General features: G+C 38.3%; 1 protein-coding gene across 1 annotated transcript in view; it reads right to left on the minus strand.

Moving 5' to 3' along the window:
* PAK5 (p21 (RAC1) activated kinase 5) overlaps positions 1-20,639 on the minus strand; it is a 603,498-nt gene that overhangs the window by 491,231 nt on the left and 91,628 nt on the right. The window lies entirely within an intron of this gene.

The following is a 20,639-nucleotide window of genomic DNA, read 5'->3' on the forward strand; positions in this document are numbered from 1 at the left end:
TCTGAAGGAGACAGACCTGAACAGGAGTTGCTTACAAGCGTTGTCATTTGGAGCCCAGAGATTTGCTGTTACAACTAAATTTTGTCTGTTTTGTAAGGTTTTGGTTTGGTTTTTTGTTCTCTCTTTTCTTTTTGTTTTGACATAATTTTATATTTATGGAAAAGTTGCAATAATTGACAAAGAATTCTTATATGCCCTTTACCCAGATTACCTAAACATTAACCACTTACCACATTTGCTTTATCTCCTTCTCCCTCTACATACATGTGTGTGTATGTTTCATTTTTTTCCTGAACTATTTGTGTGTCAGTTGAAGACATGATAAAGACATGACGTTCTTTGCATGATGTATATTTGTATTTGTGTGTCAGTTGAAGACGTGATGTTTTAAATATTTCATTGTGTATTTCCTGAAATCACGATGTTCTTTTGCATAACAATGTTATCATTGGCAAAATAAGGAAATTAACACTTAAATGAACTATTTCATCTATAGACCTCATTCAGATTTTTCTATTTATCTCAATACTTTCCTTTGCACTCCCAGGTAATGAAATACGTTCACTTGTCCCATCTCTTTGGTCTCTTTTAGTTTAGAACAGCCTGTTTTTGTTTGTTTACTTCTTTGTTTATGACAGTATATAAGAAGAACACAAGGCCGTTATCTTGTAAAATGTCTCTCAACTTTGGTTTGTCTTATATGTCTTCAAGAATAGATTCAGGTGATGCTTTTGGGGCAGCAGTGCTGCAGACATCATTGCACCCTTCTCAGTACATCATATCAGGAGGCACGTGATGTTGATACACGATGTAAACTTTAACTGCATTTGCAGTTGAGAGAAATGTCAATAAAAGTAAAGTTGCAGTAATAAATCATAACTGCATAAAATTAACTGTAGTACATACTGTACAACTGTAATAATTTCATAGCCACCTCCTGTTGCTATTGTGTTGAGTTCAATTGTTGCCTTTTCTCATGCTTACTTTATTGTAAGAATACAGTATTTTATAACATACAAAATACATGTTAGTTGACTGATTATGCTATGGGTAAGGCTTTTGGTCAGTAGTAAGCTGTTAGTATCTAAGTTTTTGAGGAGGCAAAACTTATACATGGATTTTTGACTTCAAGGAGAGTTGGTGCCAGTAACTCTCTAGTAGTTTTCCTTGTACTTAATGAATATCTGATGGATAGATACTTTGAAACTATGGAAATTTCCTTCTACTTTCACACTTTCACCTACTAATTTTAGCGTCCATGGATGATTCTTGCCTGAAATAATTATCACAGTGACAGTTGCCATAAAATAACTTCTACATTTTATCATTCTTTCCATTTCTTACTTGGCCTTTTGCTGTTGGCCAGAGCTTTCTTTTCTTCCTTATTAATTTATGTACTCAAATCGGTATAGACTCTTGCATTCCTTTTTTATTTAACGGGAATTATATATGTGTGGGGACCAACTCAGAACTCCAGAGTTGGTATAAAGATTATTTCAAGCCAAAGACATTTGAGATTTAACATACCATATGCAGGGGGGGAAAAAAAAGCCTTCTCAGACCTTTGCTTATCTGACTACAAGCAGTAACTTCTAGGAAATAAGGCTGCCATAAATTCCTCTTCAGGTTTGATCTACTTCTAGAACACAAGTAATCCTACCCCAAATCCCTTCTCCAGAAGTGTTTTATGGCCCCGAAGGAAATTTAAGGACCATTTATACCTGCATAGATAAACATTATCACATAATTTTTTATCTCCTGTTCACCTGAAAACTCATGTATCTTTTTAAAAAGTCATTGTTCTTACATAAATGTCTTCTCCCTCTCCCCTTTGCATATCAAGATGATTATAAGCCACCAAATTTAACTATCCCTTTGAGTTACTCATCACTGAGTTCTCCCAAGTGTATATGCCTTGCATGCACAAACTTTTTTTCTCCTGTTAAAATGCCTTTTGTCAGTTTAATTCACAGGCTTCAGGCATTGAACCTAAGAAGGTAGAGGAAAATTTAATCCTCCCCTATGTGATCCTTTACTCTCATTATTAATTTTCATGCTCAAATTGTCCCTGATTTAACTAGTGGAAAACCCTTCAAGTTGGCTCCTGATAAAAATACATTTTGTTTTCTAAAACAATCAGAGGACTCTTTATTTCTTGAATGTGAGTGAAAATGCCCGCCTTTAGCTTTGTTCAGGAACAGGGAAAATGAATTTGCAACTGCAGATTTTCAGAGGCGATAACTTTCTGTTTTCACTCTAGTGAGTACAACATTTTAAAAATGTCAGTTTGATATGTAGTGGTGTCCTGGGATCACCTTCAGCCACTTGCAAATATAAACTGAGAGTAAGCATTAATGTTAGGTCCTATTAACTCTCTTTCCCCACATACGGAGTGTTTGTATTCATTTTAATGGCTCAACATGTTTAAAGGGGAATTGTGTGAGGGGAACAGTCACACAATTAACTGAGTTTATTTGGAGTTTAATGCTAAACCCAAACATAGCAGAGTCACAGTTCTAACAATGGCCCATAAGAACATCAGTGCTATTCAAAGAGTGGTCCATGGGCCAGCAGCATCGGCATCACAGGGAGCTTGCGCCCGCTACCTGCTGCCCAAAGTTATAGTACTGAAGTCCATATGAGCGTAACGAAAATTTTGTAGAGTAAATCTTACTGGCATAAAAAGACTGTAAATGTTGCATGAAAAGTACCTACATTATAAGTAGTATAATATCAGACTTGCAAATGTGCAACATGTACATAAATAGTAATTTTGCTGGGTCTTTATGACTTATCTGACCTTTATTGTTTTATTTTGGCTTACCTGTATTTTCTGTTTTGTTTTTTTTTTTTTTTTCAATGTACACGTATTACTTTGGAATTAACAATTTTTTTTAAAAAAAAGAAAGAACACAAGTTAACACCAAAGTCCATAATACCAAAGTGAGTTTCTTAGTATTTGCCTCTTTATGCCTTTTTGTGCATTGCATTAAGATTCTCTCAGAAGACACGGAGCCAAGAATTCAGGAGCAAATAATGTGTGAAGGAAGGGCTCCCAGGGGAGAGCAGTGTGGTGTGAGAGGTATGAAACAGGACAGGGAAATGAAAGGAGACAAACAAGGGTGCGCTTTCAGATGAAGCCACAGCTTCTGAGTAGCCTGTGGGGAGCTGTAGCACACAGGCAAGGAGCTGGGCTTCCGGGTTCCTGTATCAGCCAGTAGCTGCAGGCTTGAGGGTGTACGGGGGAGGCTGTTTCAGTGCTCGAGGGCAAGTCTGCAAAGGTCATGGTGGAACTATTGGCTAGAAAGCATGCAGAAGCTGTAACTGTGTGCATAGCACAGGAAAGGGGACACACGCACTTATCTTTAAACTTACACTTCAGTGAACTGGGTAAGACTGTGGCTTTTATATTAGCAGACCTGGATTTGAATCTGCATATTGTCAGTAATCTGCATTTACTGCCTGCTTCCCTATGGATCAAGTTACGAATGGTCGTGACTCCCAATTTCATCATTTATAAAGTAGGGATAACAATAATATATCCCTCAATGAACTCTTATGAGACTCTAGTGGAATAACGTCTTTAAGGGTGCTCAGTCTGTGACTATGCCTAGTTGGTGATCAATATATGGTTTGTTTTTAACCATCTTTCAGTCTCAAGAGGAAAAGTGAACCAAAAGAAGGCACAGGAAGGAATAAGGACCCAGACCTGGACAGTCAGAACAGAAAGGGCTTCCTGGAGCAGATTCACTTTCAGTGAATCTCAACCAACGTCAAAATGATTTAAACATATATATATATTTTTTTTCTTTCTTTCTTTTTTTTTTTTTCTTTTTCTTTTTTTTTTTTTTTGGAGACAGAGTCTTGCTGGAGCACAGTGGCATGATCTCAGCTCACTGCACCTCCACCTCCTGGGTTCAAGCAATTCTCCTGCTTCAGCCTACCAATTTTTTTATATTTTCAGTAGAGATGGGATCTCACAATGTTGGCCAGGCTGGTCTCGAACTCCTGACCTAAAGTGATCTCCCCACTTCTGCCTCCCAAAATACTGAGATTACAGATATGAGCCACTGCACCCGGCCCTAAATATTTGCCTAGTTTCTGATAATCAGAGAAAAATGAAAACTCCCTATTTGCCATGAGATATAGTTACTAATTTCAGTAGTAGTTCCGGTGGATAGTTATCTAGGTAATTATTAGTTAGGTAATTAAAATAATGTGTTAGATCAAGCTTCCCAGAAATAGAAGCTGGGATGGGGACTCTACGGCAAGTGACTTATTGTGGAGGAACGTGTCAGAGAATGAGAGAAGCAGAATAAAGCAGGGAAAGACCTGAGGGAAGGATATGATCTCAGGAGGGAGTTAGCACCAGCCTAATTTCCTGGGGAGCTGTGGAGGATGAATGGAACCATAGAGATTGTCCTGCCCAGAGGGAAGAAGGCTGGGCTGCTATATCCTGCATCAATCAATCATTAGCCAGACCCTTGTGGGAGAGAAACCTTACAAGTGTCACCTGGCTGATTTGCAAGGTGGCTCTGATCAGCCAAAGGCAATCCCCAGAGAAATGGGTAGCACTTAGCCTCCAACCACAGCAGCTGAGCACTGGGTGGGCCAGTTGGTTAAGGGGATCTGGGCAGCGCACCAACAGCATCTGCTACAAATGGCATGCCCTTGTGTGCAAAATTCAGGTGCAAAGTTTTGGAAGGTGACTCCTTGAGATCACTTTGCATGACACACTTTGTTTTTAAAAAGAATATAACTTCAACAAATTTCCGAACTTGCCTCATCGTTAAGAATAAAGATGAATGAGCAAGAACAGCATTGAGAATTGATTTGGCAGCTACTTGAAAGGGGAATCACAAATCCCACTGGTGGTTTCTGCTTCTTCAAATTTCAGTGTTATCAATGGTTAAAAATTACAAACATGAGAAACAGAAAGATGTACTCACCCTTATGCTCAGGATAAGGTCATGTCTATCTAATTGGTTCAAATCAATCATCCCCAGTGAAGTTAGTTTAGCAACTTTTATTAAATTCACAATGTAGCCATGAAAAGTGCCCAAGAGAACTACTGAGCCTGTACTTTTTCTTCAAAAAGGGTGGTGTAAAAAGAGAAATGGGAAAATTCAAATGCCTTCTCCACACACGCGTAAATCTGAAGTAAATGGTCATCTGAACTATGGTATTATTAACTATTTACACAGTATGTATATTTCGTTATATGGATTTGTATTTCTGTAACAATGCATCCTAGGGGAAGTTTACAAATGAAGGTAGATGGGGTGTTTGTGCATATCAAATAACCACATGCTAATATTCTTAGATCCTTAGGTAGTTATTACTACATCATGAATTTTATCTGAGTAATAAGGAAGAACTGAATATTCTGTTGAGATTCTGGAACTTACTGGATATTTCTTTTATCCTAGGTAAATAATTGAGTGTTGTGTGGTGTATGATGTGATATGTGTGTGTAGGTATGTGTTTATTCAGGATTAATAATGATGGTATTTTCCTTTTATCTTCAGTAAATAAGACTTTGAAGAGGAACTAATATGCAAAAAAGGATTTATTTTTCATAGGCTTAGTGACTTTTTATAAGATGATTTGAAATAGCCATATATTTTTCTAAATATGGGAGATTGTTATGTTCTTCAGAACCGCAGGCTGCAGTTTGATGCTTTCCTCTGAAAAGCATTAGAAGTGAGAGAAATAAGTATTCCCTTATAAAAATTAAATAATGAAATAAACACATAAAGAATTAAATGAGCAATGAGTATTATTGATGTCTGAATATATCTCAAGCTAAAGCAACACTTCCCAATACTTCCTAAAGCTAACAAGTCAGCCAGAAGGAGGACTGATCAGCAACAGAAGATCATGGAATGAGAGTACCTAGGCAGACCTTGTGTGTTCAGACTCTGTAGACCTCTGGTCCATATAACACATGCATCTCAGTTAGAGATCGAGACTTTTCATGCTGTCCAAGGCTGCTACCACTAGAATGCTAAACCTATCAGCATCCCTTGTTCTACATACAATTTGGTTTTATTCATTCAGCATATATTTATTGAGCACTGATAATGAAAATCTTAGGTCTGTTCCTTGCTCTCTTCATGGTGCATGACAGGAGAGCAATTCAACCAGTTTGTATGTCCCAGGTTTCTGCAATTTTTGGCTTCCAGTTGGATCCAGACAACAGGAGACCACAAAAGATGAGAGAGAGAGGAGAGGAAAGGCCAGGTAGTTCCCCCTTTCCATCTTTGCCTTCGTCAGCATCCCCAGCAACAGCTGTGTCTGTCTCCCCATGGCCCCAGCTCCCCACTGAGTATCCTGCTATGGTCCTAGCCTCCCTCAGGTGACCGTGGCCCCTAGGCTCTGGTAGTACTATCCACTCCCTCTGTCCCTTCAACCTCTAAGGGTGGTACCAGCTTCTTTTGTTGTTAGTCTCAGGGCTGCCTCACTGTGCTCTGGTTGTCTCCTCAGCCTCTTCTATTGCTTGTGCAACCAAATCCTCCTGTTAACTTCCCTTCTGTAGGAACTCAGAGTGGTTTCTACTTCCCCACTTGGATCCTGATTAATAATGTATCAAGCACAATGGCATGTCTGGAGAAGATGCAATGCAAAACCAGGAATAGCCCCTGCCCTCATGGAGCTTATGGTTTGGCAGGAAAAGCATATTTTAATAGAATAATCCTAAAATACATATGAGATGATTGCACAGGATTGAATAATTGAAGATTATCAAAAGACTCACAAGATTTCACAGTGTGTACTTGAGTAAGGTTTTAATACAGGCGGGTGAAGGATACATCAGGACACAGCACAGACGATCACAGAGGAGTCTAGGGCTTCCAGTCACAGCCCCCTAGGGTCCATTGTAGTCATTCAGGACAGGACACATTTTATCTTCAGATTACATACTATCAACATAAGTGTGAGTCCAGGTATATATTTATTGAGGGGTCTTTCATACCCACCAGCCATGTAGCTAAACCGAGGCTGTACACCCTATTAGACCAGGTGCAAACTATCAGTTCATACATTCCTAAACAATGCAGACAAACTAATACAGGCTGCCTCCAAGGGAATTATGAGCTTTAAATAGCACATTGCACATTTTAAAGTCCTCACCAGCACATATCATTCTTACTTTGACCAGACTTCAAGCATCCCAGGAGACAAACACAGGGCTACCCCAAGATAGCTGCAAGGTAACCCTACCTTATACAACATATGAACTTATAGTGGTGCTACAGAATTGGGGAAATTTTCGCTAATGAAATGGTATTTTAGCTGAACTCTAAAGAATGAGTGAGGAATTAAGCTGACCCTGAGGGAAGAGAGGAATCGAGTAGAAGTAGCAGCATTTTGCAGTGCAGACCCATTTCAGCAAGTGCAATAAAAGCAACATGACAAGTAATAAATAAAAAATGGTCAGGGAAAAGAGGCCAAAGCCAGATCCTGGAGAGATTTGTAAAACAACCATATGGATTTGGAAAATGATTGATTACCATTTGATTCTGTTGATTCCTCCCTTATCCTAGAAATTTTCTTGACTTTAGCAACACCATGGTTTCCTGGTGCTTCTCAACATCCTTTGTAGCCATCCTTTTTGCATCAGGACTCTCAACACCAGTGGATAATAACAAGATAATTTTTAAGACTTAGAAAAAGAGAATTCTTAATACAGAATTTCAAGGGGTGGATTGAGCAAGACCGGAGGCAAAATGTCTTCCCTGAAAACCGTCTCTCTCCCGTGCTTGCTGACAGTATCACTGTCTGGCTCCCTTGCTCTCTCTACTTGGCTTTAGTCTGTGTGAGCTCCAACCTTAGCCAGAATGTAGCAAAGATGTCCACCAGAAGCTCCAGGGCTACATCCTAGAACTCCAAGTGAAAAGAGGTACTCTTTCCCAACTGGTCCTGTGAAAACCCTGATTGCATTCTCAATGGTCAGGCTTGAGTCAAGGGTCTTTCTTCACACCAGTCATTATACCACAGTATACAAGATTCTGATTGGCCAGATCATTTGTCAGCCAATGACTCAGGGAATGAGTTACTCTACCCAAAACACACAGATTGGTACTTGTATAGGTGTAGGCTCCCAAGAAAAAGTAGGGATTATTATTCTGCAAAAAAAGAGTTAGGGATGCTGGAAAGGCAGAAAGAAAAGGGAAGGGAAGGGGAAGGAGGAAAGGAAAGAAGAAAGAAAGAAAGAAAGAAAGAAAGAAAGAAAGAAAAAGAAAGAAAGAAAGAAAGAAAAGAAAAGAAAAGAAAAGAAAAGAAAAGAAAAGAAAGAAGAAAGAAAGAAAGAAGGAAAGAAAGAAAAAAGAAAGAAAGAAAAAGAAAGAAAGATAGAGGAAGGAAGGAAGGAAGAGAGAGAAAGAGAAAGAAAGGGGAGAGAAAGAGAGAGAGAGAAAGAAAAGGAAAGAGAAAGAGAGAAAGAGAAGAGAAAGAAAGAAAAGGAAAGAGAGAGAAAGAAAGAGAAGGAAAGAGAAAGAAAGAGAGAGAAAGGAAAAGAAAGAAAAGAAAAGAGGAGGGAGGGAGGAAGGAAGGAAAGGAAGGAAGGAAGGAAGGAGGGAAAAAGGAGACAGGAAGGAAGGAAGAAAGAAAAAGAAGAAAAAAGAGAGGGGAAGAAAAGAAAGAATAGAAAGAGAAGAAAACAAACCAAAAAAAAATGGCTACTACAACCTCTTCCTGACCATTAAATGTCGGAATTTCTCAAGACTCAGTTCCAAGTCTTCATCTCACACTATGAGCTCTCCCTAGGCAAGCTCATTTGCACTCTCTCCTTGGAATGACTCCCACATTTGTGTCTTAAGTTCAGTTATTTCATCTAAGCCCACAGAAGCATATCTAATTATACTTGACATTGGTTCTTGAATTTACAAACGCTCCTGAAACTCAACAATTCCCAAATCAAACTTTAGACCTCCACTGCCCATCCTTAAGTCTAGTTTACTTCGAGTGTTTTCTTGTTCAGTAAAGGAACCACCAACCATTCTGCTATGAAAGCCAAACTCCCAGATATCACCATGACTTGCTTTGCCAAGCACCCATCCACCCCAATTCAACTCTGTTTAATCTCATAAATTCTTGTGACTTTTCCTCCTACTATCTCCATCCAAACCACCGTAGTCTACCTTATCATCTTACCCAGAAAACTAGTAAGAAATAGTCTGATCTTTTCTTTTTATCTCCTTCTCTCCTGCAGTCTTTCTATACATTGATGCCAGAGAAATCTTTTCAAGGATGAAAAGTGATTATTTCAGTACTCTACCTACCATCTAATTAAAATACTTTCAAAATTATTGTTTTTCTTAATAATATAAGACGATGTACGTGAACGTGGCCTGTGATCCCCTGAGTAGTCTGAGTACACTTACTCCTCCCCCAGATCAGGCCTTTAAACACTCTGCTGTAGACAGTCTGTTATTTTATTTTATGTACATGCTCCCACCTTCCATTAAGTTTTTGCATAAACTGTATCCTCCTTGTCCAGGAATTAATTCTCCCTCCTCTTCCCCAACCCCTCATCTACTTAATTTTCCATTCCTTTTTCATCTCAGAGAAATCGTCTCTTTGTTAGGGCAGCCTTCCTCACCTTCCTCACCAAGTGAAATTCTCTTTCTATATACATTCATAGATCACAATGCACCTTCCTTCACAGCACTTACCACAGTTGCAACTATATCTTCACCTGTGCAATTATTTGAATAATATTTAATTATTTGACACCATAACTGTCATGACTGAACATTCCAAAATATACCACATATTTTCTGGCCACATTGATGGGATTATAATATAATACAAACTTGAATTATTTCAAAACTTGTGCACAACTGAAAATCATATATGTACTTTCTTAGTGCCTCTTTATGTGGAGAGTTTCTCTTATACTAATTCATCCCTGGCTATTGTACTTCTGAATTCCTGCCTCTGTTCTTTAGAATGGTTTCTATTTTTTTTCTGCCTGACTCTATTAGCTTTCCCTTTTGCCACTGGGAACATGGCTGTTTGTAGCCATCCCAGGTCTACAAGTAACCTAAATGGCTGCTTTTAATTTCTGCCCACTAGGAGAGGGGCTCCTTTACTTCATTAGTCTCCTGTTTGAATCTTAACTCCACCCCAGGCTTCAGGATACATAAACATTGCCAATCATTCTTAAGAAGTGAAGGGATTGCAAATAAGCAAAGAGAAAGTAGTCTTAAACATTCTCTCCAAATGACCTTGCAAGAGTTTTTTCCATTTTTAGAGGGAATAGTGGGAGTCAGAATTGGCAGAATAAAAACAGTGTATTCCTAGACCATATATCAGCAGATAAATGTGTTCTGCAGCATTAAAATTACCCTTGTGGTGCTCATTCCTGGATGTACCATGTGTTCTGTGATGTAAATCAGTACATAGCCTTATATTTTCCTCTGTGTCATGGACCCACAGAATTGCAGTAGCATGAACTGGTTGACAACAAAATTCTTTCCAGTGCTTCATAAAGCCTTTGGCTTTTCTTCATTTGATACGTGTGAGTAGGAATGCACAAAAAACAAGAGCAGATGATATTATTTAAACCATTTGGTAAGAAATGTCTGACAAGAAAAAAGAAAACATATGTATCGATTCAAGTGCAGTAATTGGCTTGGTGGTTTTCTATATTATCCTTTCTACTTGTAAAAATCATCAGGAATGCAGCAAAATGTTCTTAAATCCCTTATATTTCATTCTAAAAATCAATAGTCCAAAGTGGTTAACTCTTTCTGGGCTTTTGGAAAACAAAACAAAAACCAGAATAGAGAGGATAAATGTTTTCATTTTTATCTAAGCTTTTCCAGTTGTTTCTGGTTTTTCCATCTCCACCTCATTATTGCTAACATTGGAATTGTTGATAAAGCTTAAAAGAAAAGAAACACAAATTCAGATTTTAGCAACTCACTTGAAATCCTCACTTAAAGACTAAAAGTCATTCATTTATTTATTTCATTCAGTAAATACTAAGGATCTATTATTTTCCAGTTGGCCTCTTTGGCACTGGTTTATAATACTACACATAGCACTCACTGCTCCCTTGGTTCCTGCCACCATAATAGTGAGATAGTAATTAAATAAATACAGCTATATTATTATAAATTGCGATGCATGTTACCATGGAAAAGTACTGGGTGGAGTTTTAGTTTGAGAGTCAGGGAGTGCCTCTGAAGAAATGTCTACTATGAGACCTAAAGAATGAGTAAAAGCTGTCAGATTAGGGGGAGGAAAAGTGTTTTAGCCTTATTTTCTGCTATATAACAGAATACCACAAACTGTGTAACTTATAAACAATTGATATTTATTTGATATTTATTTGATATTTATTTGGTTCATAGTTCTGGAGGCTGGGAAGTCCAAGGTCAAAGGGGCTGCATCTGGTGAGGGCCTTCTTGTTGCACCATAACATGATGGAAGGACAAACAAGCAAGTGAGACAGCGATAAAAAGTAGGCCAAATTCTCAAGATAAGTAACCCACTGCCAAGATAACAGCATTAACCCATTCATAAGGACAGAGCCCTCATGACTAACCTCTTAAAAGTCCCACTGCCTGATAGAATTACATTGACAGTTATATTTCAATATGAACTATGGAGAACAGTTTGGAGGTTCCTCAAGAAACTAAAAAAATAGCTACCATATCATCCAGGAATCCCACTGCTGGGTATATACCCAAAGTAAAGAAAATCAGTATATTGAAGGGATATCTGCACTTCCATGTTTGTTGCACCTCTGTTCACAATAGCCAAGATTCAGAAGTCCATCAAGAGATGAATGGATAAAGAAAATGTGGTACTTATACACAACGGAGTACTATTCAGCCATAAAAAAGAATGAGACCCTGTCATTTGCAGCAACATGGATGGAACTGGAGGTCATTATGCTAAGTGAAATAAGCCAGGCATAAAAAGACAAACATTGCATGTTGTCATCTATTTGTGGGATCTAAAAATCAATACAGTGGAACCCAAGGAGATAGAGAGTAGAAGGATGGTTACCGGAGGCTGGGAAGGGTAGTGGGGAAATGGGAGAAAGGGTAAAAATGGTTAGTGAGTACAAACAATACTTAGAATGAATGAATAAGGCCTGGTATTTGATAGCACAATAGGGTGACTATAGTCAATAGTAATTTAATTATACATTTTAAAATAGCTATAATTGAATTGTTTATACCAGAAAAGACAGATGATTTAGGTGATGGATACCCCATTTTCCATGATGCAATTACACACTGCATACCTGTATCTAACATCTCATGTACCCCATAATTCAACTACCATGTACCCACAAAAATTAAAAATAAAACATTATATAAAAATTTCAACATAATACTCAAACTATAGCGGTGTGGGGAGGCAATCTACACATGAGGGGGCAGTACCTACCACAACTCTGAAGCCAGAAAGAGCCTGGCTTTGTGAAGAGCAGAAAGAAAACCAGAAAAGCTTTCACAAAGATGGTGGTAGCAAGGGGAAGCCAGCTTAGGACAAGGTTGAAGAGGACGACTGGGCCAGATATCAAGGAACTTGCAGGGAAGAGTAAGGAGTTTGGATTTCTTTCTAAGTTCTACCGGTCTTCACATTGCTGATAGCATCTCCCAAGTGATTACAAGTCACATTGCTCCGTATCATCCATAAATTATCCTCAAGAACTCCTAGGGCCATAATAATTTTATAAAGGACTCAGCTCTGATAATAGAAAGTCAATATTTTTAGTCTCTAGCTTTTCAAGTAGGCAGCTGGAAGTATAGCCAAAGGATTTCAGATTTCACAAATGTGAGAGCAAGAGACATCTGCTAGTCTCTGTTCAATCTCTAATTTTCCTGTGTCTAAGTGACACAGAATTAGCAGGCTTAGAATTTGCTATAAAAACTTGTTAAATTCATGCTTTGTTCTTTAACAGCATCTTAGCTCTTCTGCTTACTAGCTATGTGACTTGGCAAGCTGTTTGACCTCTCAGATTCTGTTTTCTCGTGTATAAAATAGGAACACACTACAGTAGTGATTAGTACTATTCACCAAATATTTCCTGTTCTCTCCACTCTGGGCACATGGTAGGATTATACTCTCTGCTCCATTCCCTCGTAGTTAGGTGGTGTGAGGTGACTAGTTCTGACGAATGAGCTATGCATGGAAGTGATGTTTGCCATTTCCAGGTTGGAGCTTTTGATTGCAGGTGTGAGGCTCTCTGAGCTATCCTCCCCTCTGCTGTTGGCTGCTCTGTCAGTCTAGGAGATATGGAGTAGGATACAGAGTTGCCCATCAATAGACATCATGGGTTATAAGCAACTGGGACTTTAGGTTGCTGACCAGCCTCACTAACAGACTTACTTCATAGGTTTGTAATAAGAACTTGTATTCATCCATTCTTGCCCTGCTATAAGAAATACTTGAGACTGGGTAATTCATAAAGAAAATAGGTTTAATTGGCTCACAGTTCTGCAGGCTATACAGGAAGCATAGCATCTTCTGGCTCAGGAGAGACTTCAGAAAGCTTCCAATTATGGCAGAAGGCAAAAGGGCAGTGAGGCACTTCATGGCCAGAGTGGGAGGAAGAGAGAGGGTGGGGAGGTGCCACACACTTTTAAACAACCCGCTCTCATGAGAATTCACTCACTATACAGTACCAAGCAGGGGACAATGCTAAACCATTCAAGAGATCTCTGTCCCCATGATCCTCTCACCTCCCACCAGGCCCTTTCTCCAACATTGGGGATTATAATTTGACATGAGATTTGGGTGGGGACACAGATCCAAACCATATCAGAACTCAATGGGATAATAGACACTAGGCAATTGCTATACTATCTGGCACACTATGAAGTGCTAAATACATGTTTCTATGTTTCAGGTAAACATTACTGGATTTCCCTGCCCAAGTATTAACATTTGCAGAGTTTTCAGCATTTAATTTTCAAGCCTAGAATTGAATGATTCAAGTTACCATTAGAAATATTTACTCTGACATTTAATTATACATGCAAATTATTGGTCATCAAGTGTGTAAATCTTATTTTTGGTTTACAATAATATATGATAGCAAGAACCTCCAAGAACTGAACATTACTTTGCTCACAAAACTAACTTATAATGACTGAAAACATATCTAATCTCCTTTGCAATAAATAATGATATGCAGTGGATTAACTCAGCTCTTGCCAAACATGATTGAGATAAATCTTAACTGTTTGAAAATATTAAAGAAGTGTTTAGTTTTAATTCATTACAGATGCAAAATGTTTGGGTTTAAAGGAGAAAATCAAAAGAAAACATTCTAAAATAATATTGATTTCTTTCTCTCCCTGCCATTTTTACAAACATGCTCCACCTATAAATATGCACCTGTATAAATTACAACTAAATCTATTTTTACTGCTTCACAGTAAGTCTTTTGCTGAATACATGGGGTCTTAATCTCCGGTGTATTATGTACTAAAGGCTAATAGATTTGGCAGCAAAAATAGACAGTTATATTCCATTAAAAACCAACTCCATAATTCATAACTGGACTTGGGTTCTGCTTCCAGCCCAATGTCACACTTAACTCCCAAAGCTCTAAAACAAATTTTCCAGTTTTATAATTGCCAGAGTCATACTTTTCTCCATTAAAAAAACACATCAATATTTATGTTGTTTCCCATGTGTTCTCAAAATGACAGCTTAAATGACTTAACAATAAGTAAGATTTTATTAAATTCAGTAATCCCTTGACAGGGGTGGTTTGATTATTTGATTATTCAAATTATTAATCATGATGCCATCTATTTAATTTTTTAATACGTAAATGAATTTTTTCTTGTAAAAGGAATACAAAATCATATCAGAGGAAACCCTGCAAATTACAAGGAAGAAAATAATCACTCATAATTCCAACCCTAGAAAAATATTACTGTTGACCACTTGAGGAGTTTACCCTAGTCCTTTTATTCTGCAAACATTTGCCATAAAGGTGCAATAGAACACAAAATAATGTATGCTGTTTTTAAATCTTTGTGTATAATTATAAATGTAATCTATATAGTTCCTTTTAAGGAAATATGAAAAATTATTAAAACAAAAACATAACCCAAGGAAAAAACCATCAGAGATAGTTATTATTCATATTTTAGTGCTTCCCCTAAAAGCAGCCATTACTTAGCTACTTTAGCATTCACTCAAAAGGTGTATTCTGCAGAATGGTCCTTAGCAGTGCAATTGCATTTTCCAGAGTGCCAAATATTTATTCACTTTTGAGTTCGAGCACCCACACACATCATGAATTTGCAATATGAAGCAACAACAGCGTGTTACGCCCTGGTGTTATCAATGTAAATAAAACCTAGCCTGTCCTCTCCAAGAGCTCCAGGTCTGAGGAGGATGTAGACTAGGAAACAGTTATAATACAGAGTGATTAATGCTAGGATTTGAGATAAGCTCAGGAGGCAATGGCACTGCGATGGAAAACAAACCTAGTCTGGTGGGGGAGAAGGTTTCAGGGAAATCAAAAGCGATCTGGGGGTTATGCAGTAAGGCTAGTTCTCAATGGATGCAGCCAAAGACACAGAAAGAGAGCCATCAGTGAGCATATGCAGTCCAGGATCAAAGGTAATTCCATAAGGTTGGAGGATACAAAGATAGTGACCGGAGATGAAGTGGGAGAAGTTGGCCTGCAGGATTTGTATTCCATAATAAGGAGCCTGAATTGTATGCAAAATACAACAAAGCAGTTAAGCAGCAGAGTGACATATTCATGTATGCATTTAAGAAAGAGCACTCTGGCTGCAGGAGGGGTTGCATAAGACATGTGGCAAGGCTGAAGCTAAAGAGAACTGTAAACAATGGTCATCATCCAGATTAGAAATGGAGAGAGCCTAAATGAAGGCAGCGGTCAAGGAGGTTTAGACTATTCCTATCTATATGCAGTTTGGGGATTAACCTCAGCTGTTGATCATGATTGCCAAATTATTAATGAGACAATATCTCAAGACCTGCCTTGATAATCTCATCATTCTTAAGAGGTTAAAAACAAAGCAAATAATATATCTTGGATTCTATTCTAAAGGGATCAATTTAAGAAACCTGAGTAAGATTCTGACACTATAATTGAAATCCAGGAACAGGGGCCTATGTTACGTCACATACGGAGAGCGGATGGCTCAGAGTGATCATCTCAAGAACTTCTCCTTGGGCAACGTGACTTTTGCAAAAGAACTAAGAAAGTGTTCCTTTGGGCCATATTGATTTATCAAGGCTAGAAGTTGAAGAGATAATAAATCTATTCTGAACAATATACTTACTAAATCACAGTCATTTATAGTCCTCTAATGAGACAGGTACTCAAATGGGTACACATTTGCTAGGTAAACAAATGTATTGCATGGGGAATTAGGGATTTAGAGCAAGCAGGGGACATTGAGGCTCAATATTAATGGTTTTCTTTTTCCATTTTGGTTGCTAATGTGATTTATTTGCAGTTTTCCTAATCAAGGTGCCTGACACAGAAACCTATATAAATTTTTTAGCATAGCACTTAAAAAAGTTCATAATACATAATTTGACTCCTAAATAATTTCTCCTCTAAATAAATTAGAACTTTCCAAAACTGCTTTAAATCGCCTTATGAGGGTATCATGAGTTTGTGGTCATTGGAAGTATTAAGAAAAAGATAAAAAAGCCTGGAATATCAGTGATGAAATGCATCAAGCAGGAATTGTACATACATTGAAATACTGGTTTATACTTTTGAGGGTGTTTTCTTTTTTTTCTGTTGCAGCTATGTGAAGATATGCTTACGTATTAATTGTTTTCCTTGCTACCTAACAGTGTGTAAACAAATTCACCAAATTGATACAAGATTTCGGATATGAGGTTAGAAAACCTGATACCTAGAATTATTTTAACACACGTATTTCAAGTTTGCTTATGACTTCACTAGGTTAGAACTTCTTAAAAAGCAATGATTTAAACATTTTATTCATTCGACCTTTATTGAAAGCCAACATTGTGTTGCTGGATATGCAAAAATAAATCATGTATAGTGGGCTATTAAAAATTTGTATCGACTTACAAACTGAGTTCAGGTATCTACACTCAACTGTAAAGCCTTAGCAAAACAAAAAAAAGGATTGATTAAAATAATCCATAATAGTACATAAAAAATTAAAATCTTCCATTAGAGGAACAAAAATTGTGAAGAATTTCTAGGAGATAGAAAATAATTACATACAGAGAAGATAATTCAAAATACATGTTGGAGAAAATTACTCTTTCAAAAGTCAGACATGTCCAGAGAAACTGGAAAGGAGGAAGATAGAATTGACGGGGAACATGGCAGAGGGCGACACCCCATCATGTGATGGCAAGAAATGCTGTTTCCACCTGAATGAATTCCCAAAATCTAAAAAGCAGAAAAGTGAGATCTGAGCTATATTCATAGTTCTTTAACGTTTTCAGTATTCTCTCCAGCACTGCTTACTGAACTTGTTCAGGAGCAAAGCCATGTGTCCTCTGGGAGTGTGCTGCACTGGCAAGAAGAAATGGATGACTCACAATTTTGACAGTGACTCTATAGTGAGAAAAAAATCTGTGACTCAGGGTCTTGGGGAGAAGACATCTCTTCAAAAACTCATCTGATTTTTTTTCATGCCATGTAATTACTCAGAGAACATTAAGAGTCTAAAAAATTTCAACACTGGTGTCTAAGAGATATGGAATTACCTTTTGCCTGAGATGCTGGACACAGTGGGGACAAGTTTGTAACTAGAAAGTTTTGAGCAAGTCAAGGCTCAGGTATCCAAACTGTCCTCTCTGCTGTTGGCATAGGCAATTGAGATTTTCTGGGTCTTAAATAAGGTTTTCTTTCTATCTAAGGAACTATAGTTTCTATGCAGCTCTGAAGGGGCTTAGAGAAACCTAGCATGGGAAAAGGAAACTGTCAGAGCAGTATTTGGGAAAATGAGATGGGGAAATTTCACGAATGATGGGCATAGAGAAACTGACTAGGCAAGAGAACGTGAACACTATAATGATATCAACTGGAAAATTTGAAAGTTTATTTTGAAGGAGATGGCTAAAAACAATTTTATTCTGAATGAGAATGTGATTGCCAAGAATCAAGCAATCCAGGATTTAAATTTCCTTGTTCTAGGCTCAGAATTTAAATAGGCAAAATGCAGGAGTTCGAGGCGTATGAGCTATGATCGTGCCTCTGCACTCCAGCGTGGGTACAACAGAGCAAGACTGTATCGAAAACAATAAAAATAAATAAAATAAAAAATAAATGGGCAACAGGAAAGACTTTAAGACCACTCTCCCCTCACTGTTCATATGGCTGGGTTCTTCCCATTATCCAGGTTTCAATTTTAAGATCACATCCTTACATATAGTTTTCTCTGAATACTTAGCAATTTGATTAGCAATTTGATCTTATATAACACATTGAAATGCAACACGTGTGTTTCAAAGTCAAGTGATTAGAAGACTATGGACCCTAACTGCTGTTTACGGAAGTATGCATCCATAGCAGATGCTGTCAGAGCTCCCATGCACACTCAATTCTGTTTACAGTCTCCTCTGATTCTTCTTCTCACTGACAGTCTCTCACCAAGTACTGGTGCTCTTCCTGAAGGTTTTCTCTGGCTGCAAGAGCATATTTCATCATGCAGGGCAGACTGAAGAATCTGTGAGTTGATACCCTCAACAGACATCAGACAGGAAATGTTGGATAAATATCCCAACTCCTCACCTCTTAGGTAGGACAATACTGAGGAATGTCCTGCAAAGTCTCCCTAGAGTCCCGAAGGGCCTGAGCCCCAGTTACCCACAGCAGTAATTCTGCACATTAGCACACTCCTTTAGTAATTTTCCTCCCTTCCTGTCTTATTTCCCCACTCCTGTCCAGTGTTTCCTGGGATCACTCCCGAAACAAATTGCTTGCACTCACATCCACATCTCTTTACTTCTGGGGAGTCCCAAACTCAAAAGGAATTTTTCCACAAAGGAAAATGAAATATAAGAGAAAGTAAAGTAAGATGAGTTGGGACAACAATGACTGATGATTAAGTAGCAAGAATAGCGGCAATTAAAAACTGGAGATCACACTATGGATGCACTGACACAGTGTCTTGGCCAAGCCCTGTGGGAATTCATACTGTTTGCCTGTGTGAAGTAGCAGTGCAAGTTTTGCAGTGCTGTGAAATATTTAGTGGATGCTGACTTTCACAGAATCTGAATTACTGTTCTCAATAAGCTCCAGTAATGTGCTATTTCAGATGTAGAAATACCAAATTTTACTAATTGTGAGCTCCTAACATAGTAACTTACTAGCAGGTAGCACTTGGTTATATATTTAAAAGTGAAATGATACCATATGGCATATCATTTCCTATAATAAAAAAAAAGCTCTCAGTGCTCTATCAGTTTGGGCCCTTAAGACAGACTCCTGATTGGCAGGTAGATGCTGGACCGCACTCTCTTCCTGCACTAAACAGAGGTTGCAGACATTGGGTAAAACCCCAAGAACCACAAGCAGATGCCCACTGCTTTCCTGGCAGCCTGACCCTTGCACCAAAAATACTTTAAACAATAAGTTCCCAGGTCTTAAAAGAGCAAACATACCTTTAAAGGCAAAAGAAAAAATACACAAAAGTCTTACCGACCTTGGGTTTGATATTTACTCTTCTGTTTCTTAGGTCAAAGCTACTGAGTGTAAACTGGGCTCCTGCCAGGTTCTTACCACATTCCTTCAATAGTTGTTTTTCAGGAAGTTCTGTTTTCTGGAAGAGAAAAAAGCACCTGGGAGGAAATGAGCCATGCTTGTGTTGCTGAGAGATTCTAACATGCTTGGTAGGGGAGAGGCATATAGATGTTAAATCATTCACCCTTGGCAGAGAACCTCCTTTGGGTAGAGTGTTTCTTATCCTCCTCCACCCAGAAGCCTTGTTTCTAGTTTCCTGTGCTTGCGAGCTTGTCTCCCCCAAGTAGGCTGTAAATGAATTGAGGGCAAGGATCTTGTCTAGTCTACCTCTACATCCCCAGGACAATAAGCAAGGGTGTAAACGCCCAGTTCCCTTGCCCAGGTAAAGAGAAAAGCACACACACCTGAGGCAAGATTCCACTGCAGCGCCCCCTGCAGGCTCCACAGAGGTGGTCTGAATTCACCACCAGCTTCAGTTCATTCTAATCCCTGTCCTACTTCCCCCATTCCTTTACTGTCTCTGTGAAACCTTCCTTAGTAAACCACTTGCACACAATTCTCAAGGTTTCTTATGAAGATCAACAGCTATGACATCAACCAATAGGACAACAACAAAAAAAAAGAGCACTGGAAGCAAAGCAGACAATAGGCAAATTAATGACTGCCATGTCATCTGAGAGAAGGATCCTCTATTTCCACTCAAATTAGCTTGAGTGGAAAGTTTACAGAAGACTCTACATTGCTAGAAGTACTTGATGGGCTTGGGGGAATTCACAAATCACCTTTACTTGCTAGGGCCACATGGTATCTCTCCTGTTTCTCTTAGTACATGTACTCGCCTTTTTTTTTTTTTTTTTTTGCTATAGTCCCATATTGCCTATGATGTTTTACTTTAATGTAATGTGTTTGCACATGACTGTGGCTTCCTAAGGAAAAGAAA

Source organism: Macaca thibetana, chromosome 10 (assembly GCF_024542745.1).
Source record: "Macaca thibetana thibetana isolate TM-01 chromosome 10, ASM2454274v1, whole genome shotgun sequence".
NCBI lineage: Eukaryota > Metazoa > Chordata > Mammalia > Primates > Cercopithecidae > Macaca > Macaca thibetana.